This window comes from Montipora foliosa, chromosome 6 (genome assembly GCF_036669935.1).
Source record: "Montipora foliosa isolate CH-2021 chromosome 6, ASM3666993v2, whole genome shotgun sequence".
Lineage (NCBI taxonomy): Eukaryota > Metazoa > Cnidaria > Anthozoa > Scleractinia > Acroporidae > Montipora > Montipora foliosa.
Genome location: NC_090874.1, coordinates 17,080,775 through 17,098,274, shown reverse-complemented (window position 1 = coordinate 17,098,274; position 17,500 = coordinate 17,080,775). Strand labels below are relative to the sequence as shown.

General features: G+C 42.4%; 1 pseudogene; it reads left to right on the top strand.

The window, feature by feature from the left end:
* Positions 1–17,500, top strand: part of LOC138005099 (NFX1-type zinc finger-containing protein 1-like) — a 48,338-nt pseudogene that overhangs the window by 20,970 nt on the left and 9,868 nt on the right.

The following is a 17,500-nucleotide window of genomic DNA, read 5'->3' as shown; positions in this document are numbered from 1 at the left end:
GAAAAATAAACATCTGGTATTTTCAAAGCGACGAATAATGGACTTTGACAACACACGCATCTTTTGGGCGTCGAGCAGTGATGTGTATTTCTAAATATTTAACAAACTGTGATGTTATGTACAAAACTGAAACCAAATGGCAAATTCTTTGGTAATAACTTCGATTCCTTCAATGAGTTTGTAAAACCCATACCCAACCAGACAAACACCTTGAATGTATCTGTGTTATCTCAGTTGTCTGGCTATTTATATTCATTTGCACTCAACTCTGCGCAGTCTTCAGGTACAAATCAGTAAAAATGGAAATGTGACTAATTCTTGACATTCAATAATTATTTGAAAGAAAGCTTGTTGTCTATTTTATGCGTCATTATTCAAGGGAAAGGTTCTTCAGAATAGGGTTTGATCCTGAACTCCGGTGAGAAGTGTATTTCGTTAGGTATGGTTTATGACATGGAATGTGTTGTTTGTTCGCACGCACTGAATGAAATAGGAAGCGTTTGTTGCCTCTAATAGCAAGTATGTTTCAATAAAATTTTTGGCTGGAAAAGTTTTTAGTGAGATTTTTCTGCCTTTGTGGATTTATCGTGTTGTGCAAATATTAACTAATTTGCATGCGTGGGTTGAAATTTTATATGAGAGCAGTTTTCTGAAAGATTACAGGAATTCTTGCTGTTTAGTCATTCTGGTGTAAAATGAAGTTAATTTGGGAAACCAACAATATTTCTTTAAGCTTATCTACTGCGCATTTAGGTGAATTTTTACGTTCTTGACCAAATATAACTTATGCAACAATTATTTACAAACAAGAAGCTCTAGATGGTTTGCACAGTGACGTCATCTAACTCTAAAAGATCTTCTGAAATCATTTTCCAAGTTTTCAGTTCCGTGACGTCTTTCGTTTCGAAAATACAGCATTTTGAATTTTCGAATGGTCACTTTGCGTGACACTTTCATACCAAGCTATATACCAGTTTACGCTCACGTAGCCTCTAGTTTTCCCAATCATCCCGACATATGGAAAGGCACTCAACTTTCTTAATTTTTTTTTTCCCTAGCTTCTGCGCAACCCGTAGCCGTTTTTCCTCTCAACCAAGTCTTCCAAGGACTGGAACGGATTTCACAAGGCAACCTGGCTACTTTTTCCCGCCGCACAATCTGGGCATGGGATGAAAATCGCTCTATTCAGCTTCTGGGGACACCTGATTCATACATTGAGATTCCGAACGGTCCCGGAAGTGACCTCGACACCAGGACGTCGATCACACTTTTGATGCATGTTTTCCCGTCTGGAAACCGGGGGCCAATCGCCAGCTTCCAAGAAAACGGTTTGGGAGTCCAGATATGGCAAGAAGGAATGGTTGATGGAAAAGGAATTCTGATCGCCCGCTTCACGTGGAGAGATTTTTCTCAACGTCCTGAAGTCAGTAAAGCCGTCTTAATCATAAACGCCTGGAACTTTATTGGCGCTTCATATGATCACGACTCCGGAATTGCACGTCTTTGGCATCAGGGAAATAAAGTCGACGCGAAGTTCATAGACAAAAAAATTGGGGCTAGCCACACAGTTTTCCATTAGAATTGGAGCTTTAGCAGACAGCAGACAAGGTGATTGTTTTCTGGGAATGGTTGCAGATCTCCATATTTTTGCTGAATCTCTGGGACGAGACGCTGTACGAGCAGTGGGTGGAATCGCTCCACAAGGTATTTTCGACATCCTTGATTTGAATCTAAAAGCAAAATCACGGTAATTCCAACACATAGACAATTCCAAGACGTGCAGACAAGCCAAAAAAATCCAGGCTGTCTAAACAATCATTTCTTCCTAGCCAGGGCTTGATCTTTATGAAAGCCTTTGTATGTCCCAGTGGGCACAGAACGAGGGGTACCGTAAAGTTCTTCGAAAGCGACAGTTTTGAAATTGGAAATTTGCCCTGGTACTCAATATGTTTTCTAACGCTTTCTACTTAGAAATTGGACGATTTGGCCGCTTATATCTGTTCTGAGTATGATCAATTCTTTTCGCCATGGGATTTCCAAGATTATTTTTAACCCTCTGCAGGATATGTGTCGTCATGCGAACCATTCATATCCAGCGGGAAATTATTTTGTTTCACCAGGCAGCCATTCTCGTCGAAGCGTTGCGTGACCACCTAAAAAAGGAGACAAATGACAATAGTTTTTTTTTTCAACATAAAGCAATTGAATTTTCCCCGTAACCTTTTTTTAAGGCGGAGCTGAGGCGGAGGAAGAGAAAGATGACTTTTTCGGAGAAGAGGAAGAAGAAGAAGAAGAAGCTGATGTACTGTACGAAGCAGCTGTCATGCAAGATATGAGGATCCTGGGCAATGATGACGTCAGAGTTATCCGTGCGGAGCCGTTTGCGGCGTTGAAAGGAAGACTCAAAGTTGTGCATATTGATTTGAGTGGAAGCGTCGACCCCGATGGCTTTCAACTTAATAACCCCAAGAGGCTAAGAAGAAAGCTGAAAAGTACAATAATACAAGAATTGAGCAAGAAAGACGTTATGCCAGATAGCAGAGTCAGAATGGTAAGTTGTTTGGTCAACTTTACTTAAAGTGCTGGTCACTCTAAAAAATCTTCAGTTACAACATCTTCTTGAACTTGTCCAAAACAGGTTTGTTGATTTATGAACCTCAGTTCAAATCAAAGATATTGTTTTAGAGCGGTAAGTCCAGAAATGCATGTAAGCCTATGCATGCCTGCTAAGATGGCCGCCACGATTTTTAGCTCTGCAATTTTATTGTACTTCTTAGCTCTCTAGCTACCATTTATCTTCCATTTGGCGTCCGCCTCACAGCTGGGGCATGCATTTTATCTAAAGCGTGTCTATTCTCAGAATATTTGCCTACAAGGATCGACCTAGTGCTAAAGCGATCCAACTTGGTTAACACTCCTTCGAGGCAAGTCGTTGAATGGAAAAAGCATGGTTTCATCTGTATATGCCTGCCACCGAGAGACCTTACAGTTTTCATGGATATCCAGGCCAAGCCGGGCCCGCTTTCCTTTTCAACACTGACTGACCTTTGGCCTCGTACGCCAAGTACTGGGAATGTTCCTTGCAAGCAGCCATTGCCAACGGCCCGTAGAGTTTATAGCCGTCCGGATTTATTTGCTCTTCGACCTCGCAAATATGACTAATATGCCGGGATTTACTTCCACCAGCTCAAGCGCTATGGTCTACTGCGATATCGTGGACCCAGGCATAACAACAGGGGATGGAATGTATCTCGAAGACATCCTATTCCAACTATAATTAATGGACGCGCTGATTGTAAACAACATAGCGCTTATTACGCTGAAAACATCCAACGGCTCACACAGAGTGCTGTTAAGGAACGTTGAGAAGCTAAAGCAACCTAAGATGTACGGTATACAATCTCTCCTGAAATTATCTATTGTTCTTGGCGCCTATCCACCCGGCTGTATTGAAAAAGATCTAAGGCCTATATCACTTACCTGGACCCTAGCGAAGGATATGGAGGGCTTTACCTGCGGTAGACTTCTACCCCGGTTGGACGGCAAGATCGACCCCCGTCAGTACTCTCGCAAGGGCCACTCCACAACCGATGCCCTTTTATATATGCTTCAAGCGATCAATGAAGCGGTTGATAGTGACGAGGCGTCTGCGCGGATTCTCTTTGCCGATTTCACGAAGGGGTTTGATCTGATTGATCACTCGATATTGATGCAGGAACTCGCCATTCTGGACGTTTATCCAGCGCTCCTAGCTTGGATTGCGGCGTTCTTGACAAACCGGAAGCAGGAACTTAGAATCGGAGGAACTTTGTCAGATTGGTTAACACTAAAAGGAGGAGTTCCCCAAAGGACCAAATTGGGTGTGATCCTCTTCACGATGATGACTAACAAATAGGCCAATTTCGTATTCTAACGGTTGGACTGGATCTAGCATGAAGTGGAGGCTAATGCTGGCAAATCAATTTGCATTTGAAAAAATTTGCCCGCATAAGCCTCCATTTCATGCTAGATCCAGTCCAGCCGTGAGAATTCGAAAATGGTTTATTGCTGTCTGACTGGCGGCTTCGCATCAGATACGTCGATGATACTAGTGCTCTCGAAATAATTCCAAGGAACTCTACTAGTTTACTTAATATTGTAGCGTCAGACATTTATAATTTTGCCGTGACTCATAATATGAGACTCAATCCAACTAAGTATAAACAAATGCATATTAATTTTTACACAATGTTAACTGTCTCATTAACCCTATAATAATTGGTGGCAATGTTATTGAGTGTGTTAACACGTATAAGATCTTAGGGGTTATAAAGGACAAAGACCTTAAGTGGAATAGTCATGTCGAGTACATTGCTAAAAAAGCCAGTAGAAAGTTATATTCGCCTAGAGTACTGCGAAGAGCAGGGGTTGCCAAGCCAACATCCTGAAGATATATCTAAGTACGCTGTCCCAGTTTGGCAGGCCATTCCTGCCTACCTTTCCGATGCCATACAGCGAGTTCAAAAAAGGGCACTCTACAAAATCTACCCTGAAGCCGTTTCACATGCGCATGCCTTACAGTGACGTGAATTAGATGGCTTGGACAATAGAAGAGACTACTTGTGTAACAAATATATGAGTCAAATGAAGTCTCCTAGCCATCCTTTACATCATCTGTTATCTAGCCCACTCCTGAATGAGCCCAAGTATCATCTAAGGCGTAACTCTTTTTAAGGACACTATAGCTTGTAGGACGAAGAGAGCGGAGAACTTCTTCACGTTTAGATATTTCAATTAGTATTATTAATTGATGATTCTATTATTATTATTGTAATGATTAGTTGTTAAATTTATTATTAGTAGTATTACAGTTGTAAATCCTAGCTCGTTAATTTTTTTATTTTATTTTACTGCAAGAGGGTTCTTAATAAACTATTACAACAAAAATGTTTACTACCTGTTTCCAACTACAGGGTAAATGTTCGGTTTAGCGTTATTTTGAGGTTGGGGTAAATCCATCTGTTTATCTTTACTTGAGGAATATAAATTAGGGACATTTTGTGACGCTAATTAATATTGCCTGTAATCTTAGTCGGGAGTGTTGTTGAAGTTGGTGAGACGGTCAAGAAGGCATATCTCAATACGTGCATTGTTCTTCATATTCACTATTTTATACTTTAGAATAGGTAATCACATGATTTTGGGTGCAATTTGAACCCACTTCCCCCTGATCACTAGTCGGGTGTGACCCCAAAATGAGCTTATGGTATAAATCTAAATATATCGAGAAAGCGACTCGTTATATTCTCGTTTGACGCAATGTTGTATTGGGTTTCAGATTCGAAATGTTTGGTCTTTAAACATCAAGGACCGATGGCGTTTGTACCGTCGCTGGGTCGCAGACATAAGTGAAAGTTATCGTCGCACTATCTCACTTTATCAAGAACAATTTGAAGCGGGTGCCAAGAAAATGAAGGACATTAAAAACTTGGAAGACTTCGAGATACTCAAGAACGCTGATGTCGTCGGTATGACAACAACTGGTAAGTTTACTTCCTCTGGGTTACTTTGGGAAATCAGGGGCCTGATTTAGTATTGAACATCATACGACGCTTTTGACAGTAAAATAATCGGCGAATCCGAAAAACGGCGTGCAAGTGGTGTAAGAACTACCATGCACGCGCCTCTTCCGCTTACCATAAGGACACTTTCCCACTCGAAATCTGAACAAAAGGCTGCGGATCATGATTTTCAAATTAAATTCCGGAATCACACAAAACAACAATCCTGGTTTTATATAAAAAAAAAGAGGAACTTAAAAGTTTTCTCGGATTTCGTCTTCAGCAACTGCACTGTGCAAGGCAATGTAAATTTGGCATCATCGGCATCACTCTGAACAATCCAAATCCTTTGTTTATTAGGGCATTTTGACTTTGTTTGTCTACCTTTTCATCGAGTGCTTAGACTTTGCTGTCAATGTTTTCTTTAAGTGAAGAAGGAAATCCTTCGTTTTTAACATTTAGGAAAACCAGATGAATCGTTCTCGCTCAACGTACTTGTGGCGTGATTTTAACCAGCCATTAGGATCGTTTGTTTTCCCTCATCGTGCGTTGTGAGAACTTTGTAGTCAATCTCTTTTGGCTAGTATCATTTTTTCCCCTTCTGATTACCTTATTTTCACCACCTAAAGCACAGTGTCCTAAGGGATTCAGTTCTATGCGTTAAATTAGCTAAGACAGCAGCCGCGATAAGAGTTGCCCAAAAGGCAACCAAGGCCAACGAATTTTCACCGAAAGTTTTCCGACCCAGGCACACAGTATTTGTATTAAAGTGTAAGGCCACTAATCGTTTAGATCTTGCGAGCCTGCATCACTTTGGCGCGCGGTTTTGCTCTTAAGAAACATAGTGAACTCAATTTGTCTACGAAAAGAAGTCCTCTGGACCCAGTTGCCAATACCAGAAAGGAGCAAGGAGTACCTCATAGGAACTGCGTAAGGGGCCAGTGGTTTGGTTCTCTTAAAGAGCGGGAAAAGTCCTTTCACCATATTTTATCCTGGATATCGCTCGTGCACTGCGTCCCGGCCTTTCCAGATTCGAATCCCTGCACGTGCGCTCCAAATATCACCCAACTATCTATCTAGTTAAGGTCGAAAAAAAAGTACCAGAATTACCGGGGATAAGTTGCGCATGAAATGGGATAGGAGTGACGCCCACCCTGGCCGTAAGCAAATGTGGTAGAAACTAGTGAAAAAGGAGCCTTCGGGTGTCCTCCGACTGCGGGCAACCTTTTGTCTTTGGTTGATTTAGATTGCTCTCTATTTTCGGTTAATTGTACCATCGTTTTATCCTATCCGTGGGAATCCTTTATAATGGATTGTATCATTACGATTTCATGTATCAAACTCGCACTGAATTTTTATCTCCGTGCATCACTTAGGAGCTGCAAAGTTTCGCAGAATTCTGCAAAGACTGAAGCCTCGAATAACGATTGTGGAGGAAGCCGCTGAAGTACTAGAGTCACACATTGTAACTTCTTTGACTCCCGGATGTCAGCATTTGATTCTGATTGGTGACCATCAGCAACTCCGTCCCAATCCCACGGTATTTGATCTCGCAAACCACTTCAACCTGGATGTGTCACTCTTGAGAGAATGGTAAACAATAGAATGCCTTTTGAGCGGTTGCGCTTGCAGCATCGAATGAGGCCAGAAATATCCAAAATGTTGGAACACATTTACGTTAATCCAAAGTTGGAGAACCACGAATCAGTGTTACATTTTGAAAATATCAAGGGCGTGGCTCGTAACATGTTCTTTGTGGATCATGACCAAGGCGAGGTACGAGGTGGTTTTTTTTTAAAAATAAGAATGTACTTTCATAAGAAAGAAAAGACGTTTGGAGCTATAGCAAAAATTATCGAGGAAATCATTCTGTGGGAATATTTGAGGCCTTTTGTCGCAGGAATGAACCAGAAATGTAACGTGCCGTGTCGGGTTTCAGGACCCTTTACTCCCTTGTCATCCTCTGCTCGTTGACCTTCCTACTAGAATTTCTAGCTATTTTCAAGTTAAACGGTAAGGGCCTTACTTGTCCTTGGTTTCCGGTGCATTAACCATTTTTTCGTTACAATACAATGATTTGCTATTAGTCTCTCCCCCACGGGGCTTTTCAGGACTAATTTTACAATACTTTTGTGGGGGACCTTAACCAGACTGCTTATTACGCAGTTTACAATTAATTTTTATGGAAGTGAAAGATGCCCCCGTCCAGCTTAGGTTAGACCACAACACCGGGGACTACGTCCCCTACTCTTATCGAACAGTGAGTGGGTTCTTTAATATCCCATACTATTTAATTTCCAACAGGGGTTATGAGACGGGACCTCCCGTTTACAGTCCCTTTCCGAAAAGACGTGAAAGTCTAACCGTTTGCAGATGTAATTACAAAGGCAACACATTCTCCTCAGTTATTTTAAGACCCTGAGTGTTGGTCCGGGCGGAGTCGAACTCACGACCTCCCGCATGACAGCCCGATGCTTAACCAACTGAGCCACCGGTGTACGGTTAAGTTCTTAAGTTGTCTTTAAGATCAAGCTATACCTTTATTATGTCTTAAATTACTGATATGATTTTCCTATTTATAAGTATTCTCAAGATTCCATCACCCAAGAGTAGGATTTCCCCTATTTGGCCTAGTCTCCAGTAGCGGCAGAAACGTGTCTATTTTAAACCGCGTTTTGGGGGGAAATAAACAATAGATAAAAATCGGCTAACTCAATGTTGAACCCGAAGAAAACCTTTTGTTCCAGGTCCATATTATTTAAATGTCGATGCTACGTTATGCTGGAAATACAATACACAAAGAACTTTAACCCAGCCGGCCCTTACTCGAGTTTGGGTATCCTCCCCGAGAAGAGACGCCTGGACGCGTGAGCGGTAGATTGTGTCTGTGTCGTAATATATGCGAAGTTAATAGTTGTGAGAAAGTAGCGTTAGACATCCCAAAACATTGATTTTAACAAAACAGTAATTACATAACAATGCATAAAACGCCAATGCGAAGTTTCCCGATGATACGAGCTTGAGTTTGTGGTAAAATGATCAATGTGAGTTTGAATTTAACCGGCGAATCATCAACAAAATCGTGGGCCGCCTCAGCTCTCGGTCGACCTCATCGGCCCCCTCGTTTTGCCACCAATAAACTCAGCAGTAATTCCAATCGATCTTGAGGACTTTTACTTGCTCTTACATTAGCGACGTCTGAGAAGAAATTGCAATAGCAATGGATTTGAAAGCCGTATTTTGACCTTGGCGCTAACTGGAAAATTAATGAAGTTTCTGAACTCAGGCGGTAGAAAACGATACAATCCCCATTCTGCAGCTTCTCGAACAATTTCTGTTGTCGAAATCGTGGATGTTTTCTAACTTGAAAGCATTGTAAAGCTCGAACACGTCGGGTCAAAGAACACCGTCGCAACCAAAAATGTAATTTATGCTGGACCGAGTTGTGCAGGAGAGTTTCTGATTGGCGGAGATTAACAATGGCTCACCTCACGCGTCCATCCGTGATTTCGGGAGTGAGCGCTGGCTCATTTCCCGAAACAGTGGCTGGTAATCGAGCCTAACGCTGATCGGGACAAACCTGACACCAGATTCTTACTCTTGGCACCAGTAGCTCAGTTGGTTGAGCTCCGGGCTGCCATGCGGGAGACCGTGGCTTCCACACACTCAGGGTCCATAAATACCTGAGGAGAAAGTGCTCCGTTTGTAATGACAACTGCAAATGGTTAGACTTTGAAGTCTTTTCGGATAAGGACGATAAGCCGTAGGCCCCATCTCACAACCCTTCAATGTTCATAACCCTGTGGGACGTAAAAGAACCCACAGACTATTCTCAAAGAGTAGGGCATGTAGTTCCCGGTGTTGTGGTATGCCATCTGTGGTGTATCATGGTTGGGAAGGTAAATGCTCGGAGATACCAAGTTACTCTAAAATCGGAGGATAAAAAAAGATTTCTATGTGCGCTGTGGGACAAAATACCGATCCGAATGTACTTTCTTCGGAAAACGTTTGACGAGGTATATTCCATTAATTACTTTTGCAGGATTTTCTGGAGGAAGGAAAGAGCCGATCAAATGAACACGAAGCCAAGTTCCTGGCCTCCCTTTGTCGTTACCTAATCCTTCAAGGCTGTGACAGAGAAAAAATCACAGTCCTTACAGCTTACACGGGGCAGTTAATCCAGCTCAACAATGAAATGCCCAAAGATTTCTTCCGCGGAGTACGAGTCTGCGCTGTGGACAACTTCCAAGGCGAAGAAAGCGACATAATTCTGTTGTCACTCGTTCGAAGCAACGAAGAAGGAAAAATCGGCTTCCTTCAAACAGAAAACCGCGTGTGTGTGGCATTGTCACAAGCAAAAAAAGGGTTTTTCTGCATCGGTAACATCAGCCTTTTGAAGAAAAAGAGCGAATTGTGGTGCAATATTATAAGCGACATGGAGGAAAGAGGGAATGTTGGAAAAGCTTTGACACTCACAAGTCAGAATCATCCGCAGAACGTGATTCATGCAGCACGTGCGGATGACTTCAGGCAGGCACCCGAGGGAGGATGTTCAGTGCCTTGCAACACGCGATTAGAATGTGGTCATGTTTGTGAAATGGCTTGTCATCCAACAGATCCGAAGCACAAAGAGTACAGATGTAACAAGCCGTGTGCGAAGTCGCTCTGCAAACTCAACCACAAGTGTAAAAAGAGATGCTTTCAAGAATGCGGTCCCTGCGTACAACCCGTACAGAAGTTCCTAAATTGTGGCCATCTCCAGAAGGTTCCTTGTTTTAAGAACCCATCTGAGGTGAAATGCCATTCACCTTGTGAACAGATTTTGCCATGTGGGCACCGATGCCAAAATGAGTGCTCTGAAGGTTGCACAGTCAGGTGTGCTGCCAAAGTAAAGAAAACCTGGCCCTGTGGACACGAGAATGTTGTAAAATGTCATGAAAATCCTCTGCAGATTCCTTGTAATGCGACACGTGGTGTAGTGTTGAAGTGTGAGCACCGCTGTGCCGGTAAGCCTGCTTTTGTTGACGTTTTCGAACAAGACGACTGTCTAGCACTAACTTCGGTCCGTTATAGGGGCTCTATAGTTAGGAGTATATTCGTGTAGAAGAACAAGTGCACCAAATTTCAACACATAGGTTAATGACTTTGAACGATAGCATGAACATTTTTCTCTATGTACCGAATCACATGATTGAGGAATCATGCATATTTGTGTCGACATGTCTCCACTCCTGTCCTTCCCCGAATCGGAGTAACCATACGCAACGACATTAATTTTAATGATGATAACGCCAATAAGAACGCTGCTGAACAGCTTATTTAACCAGGGAAAGAACAATAACTTTCCACGCTTTGTATGCCCCTGCTCGTGCGTTTTCCAGTTTGGTACATTTCTTTGCCGTCATTTGCCCAAACTTTAGGATCTCTTCATGCGCTTCCTGGTGACTGTGCTGGCTCGGTGTCTGGAGATCGTACATTCACCATTAAAGTCTTTGTATAAATCTGAGTAAGCTCATACGATAGGATGGACCACCGGCTTGCCGAGATATCGGTCACAGAGGTTGAAAATTTTCCATACGAACACTTCAGCACGCGGTTACCGGGAAGGGGGTGGCTCTCAACTGCAGAAAGACAATGGTTGCTATTAGCAGGCTGGGGGGTGGAAAACTGGGGAAGGTCACAGTTTTTTAAGTCCTTCAAAAGGGAGGGCCATGAAAAAATTAGACAGCAAAAGAGGGAGGGTCACAAGAAATTAAGCCGTTGTGATCATAAAGGGATGCTTTAATATTATGTTATAACACGAATACAACTTGCATGTTAGGTTTGTAAGTAGTGAACCATTTTTCTGTGTAACAAATTTTTTTTTTTTTTTTGGGGGGGGGGGAGGAGGGATTAGAAAGTTCCAGGGTAGGGTCAAGACATTTCAATCCCTTACCTAGATAGGGTCTTTTATTTTCGCCCTTTACTGAAAACCTCCACCCCCCTCCTCCCCCCTGCTAATTTCTGACAAGCCTCTAAGGAAGATTTTTAGTCAAGGGCCCTACAAAAAGGTTTCATGGATGCTTCTCTGAAGCAACTCTTTCGATGGAAATCTTCCATCACTTCAATCAGAAGCCGCATACGCAACTAGTCCCAGTGCTCAGCTGTAAAAACATGTAAAAACTCAGGAAACGAAAATAGGAGGCGGTTTTTTCATGGCATGGGAACCGTCCCATCATTTTTCGTAAATTGTAGCATGAAGTTTCTATTTGGACAAAAGTGGAACTGATATTTTGAAAAGTGCATAAAAGAGGAGGGCCTTATGACGTCATATATATAAATTTTTCAACTCCATGTTAGAAGGTTCTCATACTGTTGCGTTAAAAAATTGTGAAAAAAAGAGTTTTTGGGCTTTTTCTGTTTTGATCACGTGATTTACCAAATTTAGTTGTAAGTCAAACGAGACGAAGAAGAGGACCGTAGCAACGATTTGGCAGTTAAGATTGTCCGGACCCCGAATGTAAAGTTAAAAGAGTTTTGAGGTTCCTCGAACACACCCTGCGAGCAGAGCCTCTCTAAAACTCACCAGAGGGTGAGCAAGAAAGGCTCTGCAGAAATCGTGTCAAGTCTTTCAAGTCACCGCAGCCCAAGTTTCTGGGCTAGTTACTCCGGTCAAACTGGTTTAGGCAGCGCGCGCATCATACTTTTGACAAGGCGAAGGTCAAAACCGAGCCTTCAGTACGACAATCAATATGGCGTGCGAGTGGGAGTGCGATCGAGACTTGCCTGGGTTTGAAACTGTCTCCAAGCAACGGCTTACGCATACTCAATAAAGAATCTACACGATTTCTGCAGAGTCCTTTCTTTCTCGTCGAGTTAAGAAAGGCTCTTTTGGCAGGGTGCCATGAACAAAGAAAATCGAGAAATTCTCGCTGGGCTTGTTCGTTATATTTCAACGGGCTGAAAATTGTTATATGAACGTTAACAAAAGCTAATTTCATCCAGACAACCGAGCGAGGCACTTGGGGTACCTTGGAGGAAAGGGTACGTCACACGTACCGGTTTGCAGCCATAAAGCCTGGTTTTCACTAGCGACGCAAGCACAAGCGCAACCATAAGAGAGCTTATTTCACCGTGAAAACGGGGTTGATGGAAGCGCAAGCACAAGGATCAAACATTTTCCTTTTCCTTGTGCTTGCGCTTATGCTTGCGTTCGCTTGCAACGTGTGAAAACGAAACAACACAAGCACAAGGAAATTTGCTACGTCTGTCCAATTAAAGCATTCGTTTCAGATTCCCCACGTGTGAGAATTTGAACAAAATGGCGGACGCCGTGGTTGATTTTGATGCTTATATCGACGTTCGTTTTCACTAGCTTAGCATAAGCTATTTATGCTTGCGCTTGTGCTTGCGTAGCTAGTGAAAACCAGGCTTTAGGGAGCTTTAGCAACGAGAACGGCGACGGCAACAAGAACGTTACAATTTGGCATGTTTAGAGGGCAAAAACAATAGCTTTGCACCCTCTGCACGTGCGTTTTTCATTTTTGTCTATTTCTTTACCGTCGTCAGCAAAATAACAACGTAAAACAAACAAATTTGAGGTTTTATGGAGGAAGTCAGGATTTGGGGATAAATTTTCATTTTCTCCTTAAATTGAACGTGACTCATATTAGTTTCATTCTTCAGGGAATGCCACACCACTTTCATCTTAGAAAGCTTGGAATAGTCGCGAAGTAATTACAATGACGTGAACTATTTTTTGAGATTCAACCGAGGAAAAAACCAAGGAATGATTAAGAGCACGTGTAGAACAGGGTATGTTCTCTGCAAGCCGGTACATTCGCGTTCAGGAGATGATGAGAATAAGCACAGATCATTTGCAGAAATTTTAAAAGAGAGCGATCATGATAAAGGGGACTAAAAATGTCCCTCAGATCGACATGGCCTTGCTTCATCCTCCCCGTTCAAGGTTTCTGGCTATTCATCAATAAACATGACTTCCTTTTCGTCCATGTTCGCCATCTTTGCTGCAAAAATGTTCTAGAAAAAATATAGCGATTCGTTATTGGCAAGCAGCACGGACGTGACTCGATTCAGGACACAACTTTGTTGGAAGAGTGGCAAAACACTGTAACATTGTTGCGTCGAGCAGAATTGTTGGGCGTAATGTTTGGCCAGGGCGTAATATGTCCAGTGAACCAACTCTCACAGTGAGCTCTGTTCTTTTGTGCCAGAAGGAGTGATTCATTGTGAAACGTGTCGTGTCGTGTTGCTTAAAGGGCCAAATCACTGGGATGGCTCATTAAACTTTTCTTTTTGTTTTAAATAATAGAGAATGTCTTGAACTGGAAGTTACGCGTTATCTTGCAGTCTAAAGGCTTGATGCAGGAAGTTTACCATTCAAATCACTTCATATCCTTGTAGAATAAACCTTGTTGGCAAACGAAGGGCTTTGGGGAAAAATTGACTTATTCAAAAGGTTAGAAGTCTTAATGGTTCTCTTGTAGTGCGTGTTTAATCCTTCTTTATATTTTAATATACGTTAGGTACCTGCAGTAGCTGTTTGCGGGGCCGTGTTCATCAGCCATGCCGATCCATATGTACCCGAATCCTTTTCTGTGGCCACGCTGCTCTGAGCCGTGTACCAAAAACTGCCCACCCTGCAAGAAGTCCTGCGGAAACTCCTGCAAACACAGTAAATGCAAGAAGAAATGCGGTGAACCTTGCAAACCCTGCAATGAGCCATGCATCTGGAAATGTCAGCATCACAAATGCACTAAGCTATGCTCCGAGCCTTGCAATCGTAAGCGTTGTGATCAACCTTGCAAAAAACGCCTTCCTTGCAAGCATTTATGCATTGGTCTTTGCGGGGAAAACTGCCCCAAAAAATGCCGAGTGTGTCACAAGGACGAAGTCACAGAGATTTTCTTCGGAACCGAGGACGACCCGAATGCACGGTTTGTGGAATTAGCCGACTGTGGTCACTTGTTTGAAGTAGAAATGATGGATAATTGGATGGATCAAGCACAGGAAACAGATGATGGAAAAGCTGTTGATGTACAGCTTAAGTGCTGCCTTAAGTGTTCGACTCCCATTCGCACCAGCCTGAGGTACGGCAACATCATTAAGAAGATCCTCGCTGACTTCGAAAAGATAAAGAAGAAGATCTTGCTTGGTGAAGAGCAGCGCAGAGCTGTAGTAAGCAGGCTAAGAGTGAAGGCTCGAAAGATTGTGAAGTTTCCTGACGACCAGGGAAAACTCATGAGGGCTCTTGAACATTCCAGCCTTACTGACGAACAAGTAAATGTTTACGAGAATCAGATCAGCTTTTTGCGTTTTCTTCAGGAGCTCGAAGATAAGATTGAGAAGGGAATTGAAGATGAGAGTGAGAGAGCAACAAAAAGCCATCTGGTTTATGTCCCACTGGAAACGAAAGAAGATATTCAAATAATGGTGGAGGAACTTCGGAAGCGTGTAATGGAAACTCGGGCTCGTTTCAGTGAACAAGAATTGGAAGAACTCAACGAAGAGATGTACCGAACACAGCTAGCTGTTGACGTAAAGTTGCTTAAAATGCAAATTAAAGTTCGGGGCATCAGTTCGGTTGCTGTCTATTCCTCGTCACTTGATCGAATTCAAAAAAGACTGGATTCAGAAAAGGCCATTGGTAAGATGACACATTTCACGTGTTTTTGACTGGTTTCTCTGCTTTCAGTGTTCATAACCTCTTTTTCTTGTTTATTATTATTTGCAGTTTATTGAAACATCTGTTTGAAAACTGATTACAAAATTTGGGCTCCCAAAAAGCGTAACCAATTCCTGTTAATCCCTACAAAAAAAAAATCCTGTATCGATATTATATATTCTACATAATAGTATATCTTAGGTATCTAAATGTAAAAATCCTAACCATTGATCTGTGTATTTAAAAATCTTAAATCTTCTCTCTTATAGATCGTTGTAAAAGAAGGTAAAAATCCCTAATAATATGTACGGCCTTTAAGCATATCTAAATGTTCATCTTTGCCTTTCTTATGAAAATTTTCAGTTTTCAAGAAGTTTTAAAGCTCCTTGCAATATTCAGAGTGCATGATAGCATTACTTTCTGCATCTGCTTCAGGACCAAGTCACACGTGTCACCCACCAAGCACTTGATTGACTTCCTCACCTCTTTTGAATAACCACCCAGTACATTCATGATGATGTTGTGCTGAGAAACTTTATGTCCTTATCTCGATCAGGGTTACTTCTAGCTTTACTTTATCAATGACTTGCGCGTCGATGCGATTTGCTCGAACTTCTACTTGCTCGGCAAACAGAGGTACATCCAACAAAGCTTTTAGTTCTTCGTTCTCGTAGACTGGCTTTGGACTGATTCATCTATACCACGTATACTCCTCTCTTGGTAGTAGGTTGTATTTGCTTAGAATCTCGAAGAAAAGGATTCTAAGGACGCTGTTGTGTCTTTCTAGGTATTTGGTTTGAGCGATAGCACTGCATCCCGCCAACACATGCGCGACACTCCCTTGACCCTTGCCACACATACAACAAGTGTAATCTTGATGATTAGTTGTTTTAATCTTCTTCCCAGTGTACAACATTGTGAGTATAAGCTGTTGGTACAGGTCTTGAACGCCAGTCATCATGTGGGTCGGTGCAGTTTTCCAGTTTTGTTTAGGGCTTCATCCTTCCACCTGCTTGCTAGTAGCTTTCCTTCCCACTTTTGGTCTTCTACTTCTGCCTTTAACTTGCTAACCACTGATTTCTTCAAGGCTTCTTTGACCTGCATGCCTGGGACTTCATCCGCTCCCACTTTAGAGCACGAAGACCGATGATACGTTAGATTCAATTCAAGATCAAATTTTCTAGCAAACGTGACAGCATCGATAGCAAAGGACTGATGTTCTCGCTCTTTTGCCTTCTCGTCGAACATGCGGACAATTCCTATCGTTGGATCGGGGTTTTTATATATCTTTAATGCTGCTTTGATCTTAGTCAGTTTGTATTCCTGTTCAACTGACCTTAAGCCTCTTCCGCCAATGCTCCTTGGCAAGTAAAGGGTTGCATTTGAACTTGTTGGGTGTCGCCCTCCATTCGCGACGATTCGCGACGATGATCTTCCTTACTTGTCGGTCGATTTGTCTGAGCTCTGCCAGAGGCCATGTTTGGGTCCACATCAAATACATTGAAGGGCAAATTCATTTGTGGAGTTGACTTTGTTCCAGTCCGAAAGTGGACTAGACCAGATGACAGATTCTCGCTGGATGTATTTCTTGGCAGCAATCTTCAAAGCCTTGTGTCATTCTATTTTAGGCTCTCTAATACACACAAGAACTTATACTGCTCTCCTTCCTTTAAAATTGCAATCGCCGTTGTCCCCTCCAGGTTTACTTTACCTCCATCAAAAACTTGCTTCCCACCTTTGACATTCGCTACTGAGCATTTCTTTGGATTCAGGTCAAGACCAATATCTTTCAACGCTTCTTGAGTTGACATAAGTACCTAATTTAACTTGGTTTGAGACTGTTCAAATACTTTAAGGTCGTCGATAAACAGCAGATCTGTTACTTTTGCAATAATTGGCGTACTTAACTTGTATCCCTCTGTTGCTCGTAGCATCCACGCCACAGGATTCAAGCATAAGATGAATACTCTGGGACATAAGGAAACTGGGACATAAGAAATCCCCTTGAGGTAGACCCTTCTTGAAGCGGATTGGTTCAGATATCTCAATCCCATTCATCGTTCTGGCGATGATCTTGGTGTTCCAGGAAGGGCATATGTTCTTTATAGTGCCACTGATCCATTCGGGGAACTTGTGCAGTCACATAACGTTGCATAGCCAACCATGATCTACTGAATCGTAGGCTTTTTTCACTTCGATCCAGGCTATACTGATGTTTCTTCTTCCTCACACACAGTCCTGTAGTACCATTCTATCTATTAAAAGATTATCTATGGTATCACTGCACTCTGACACT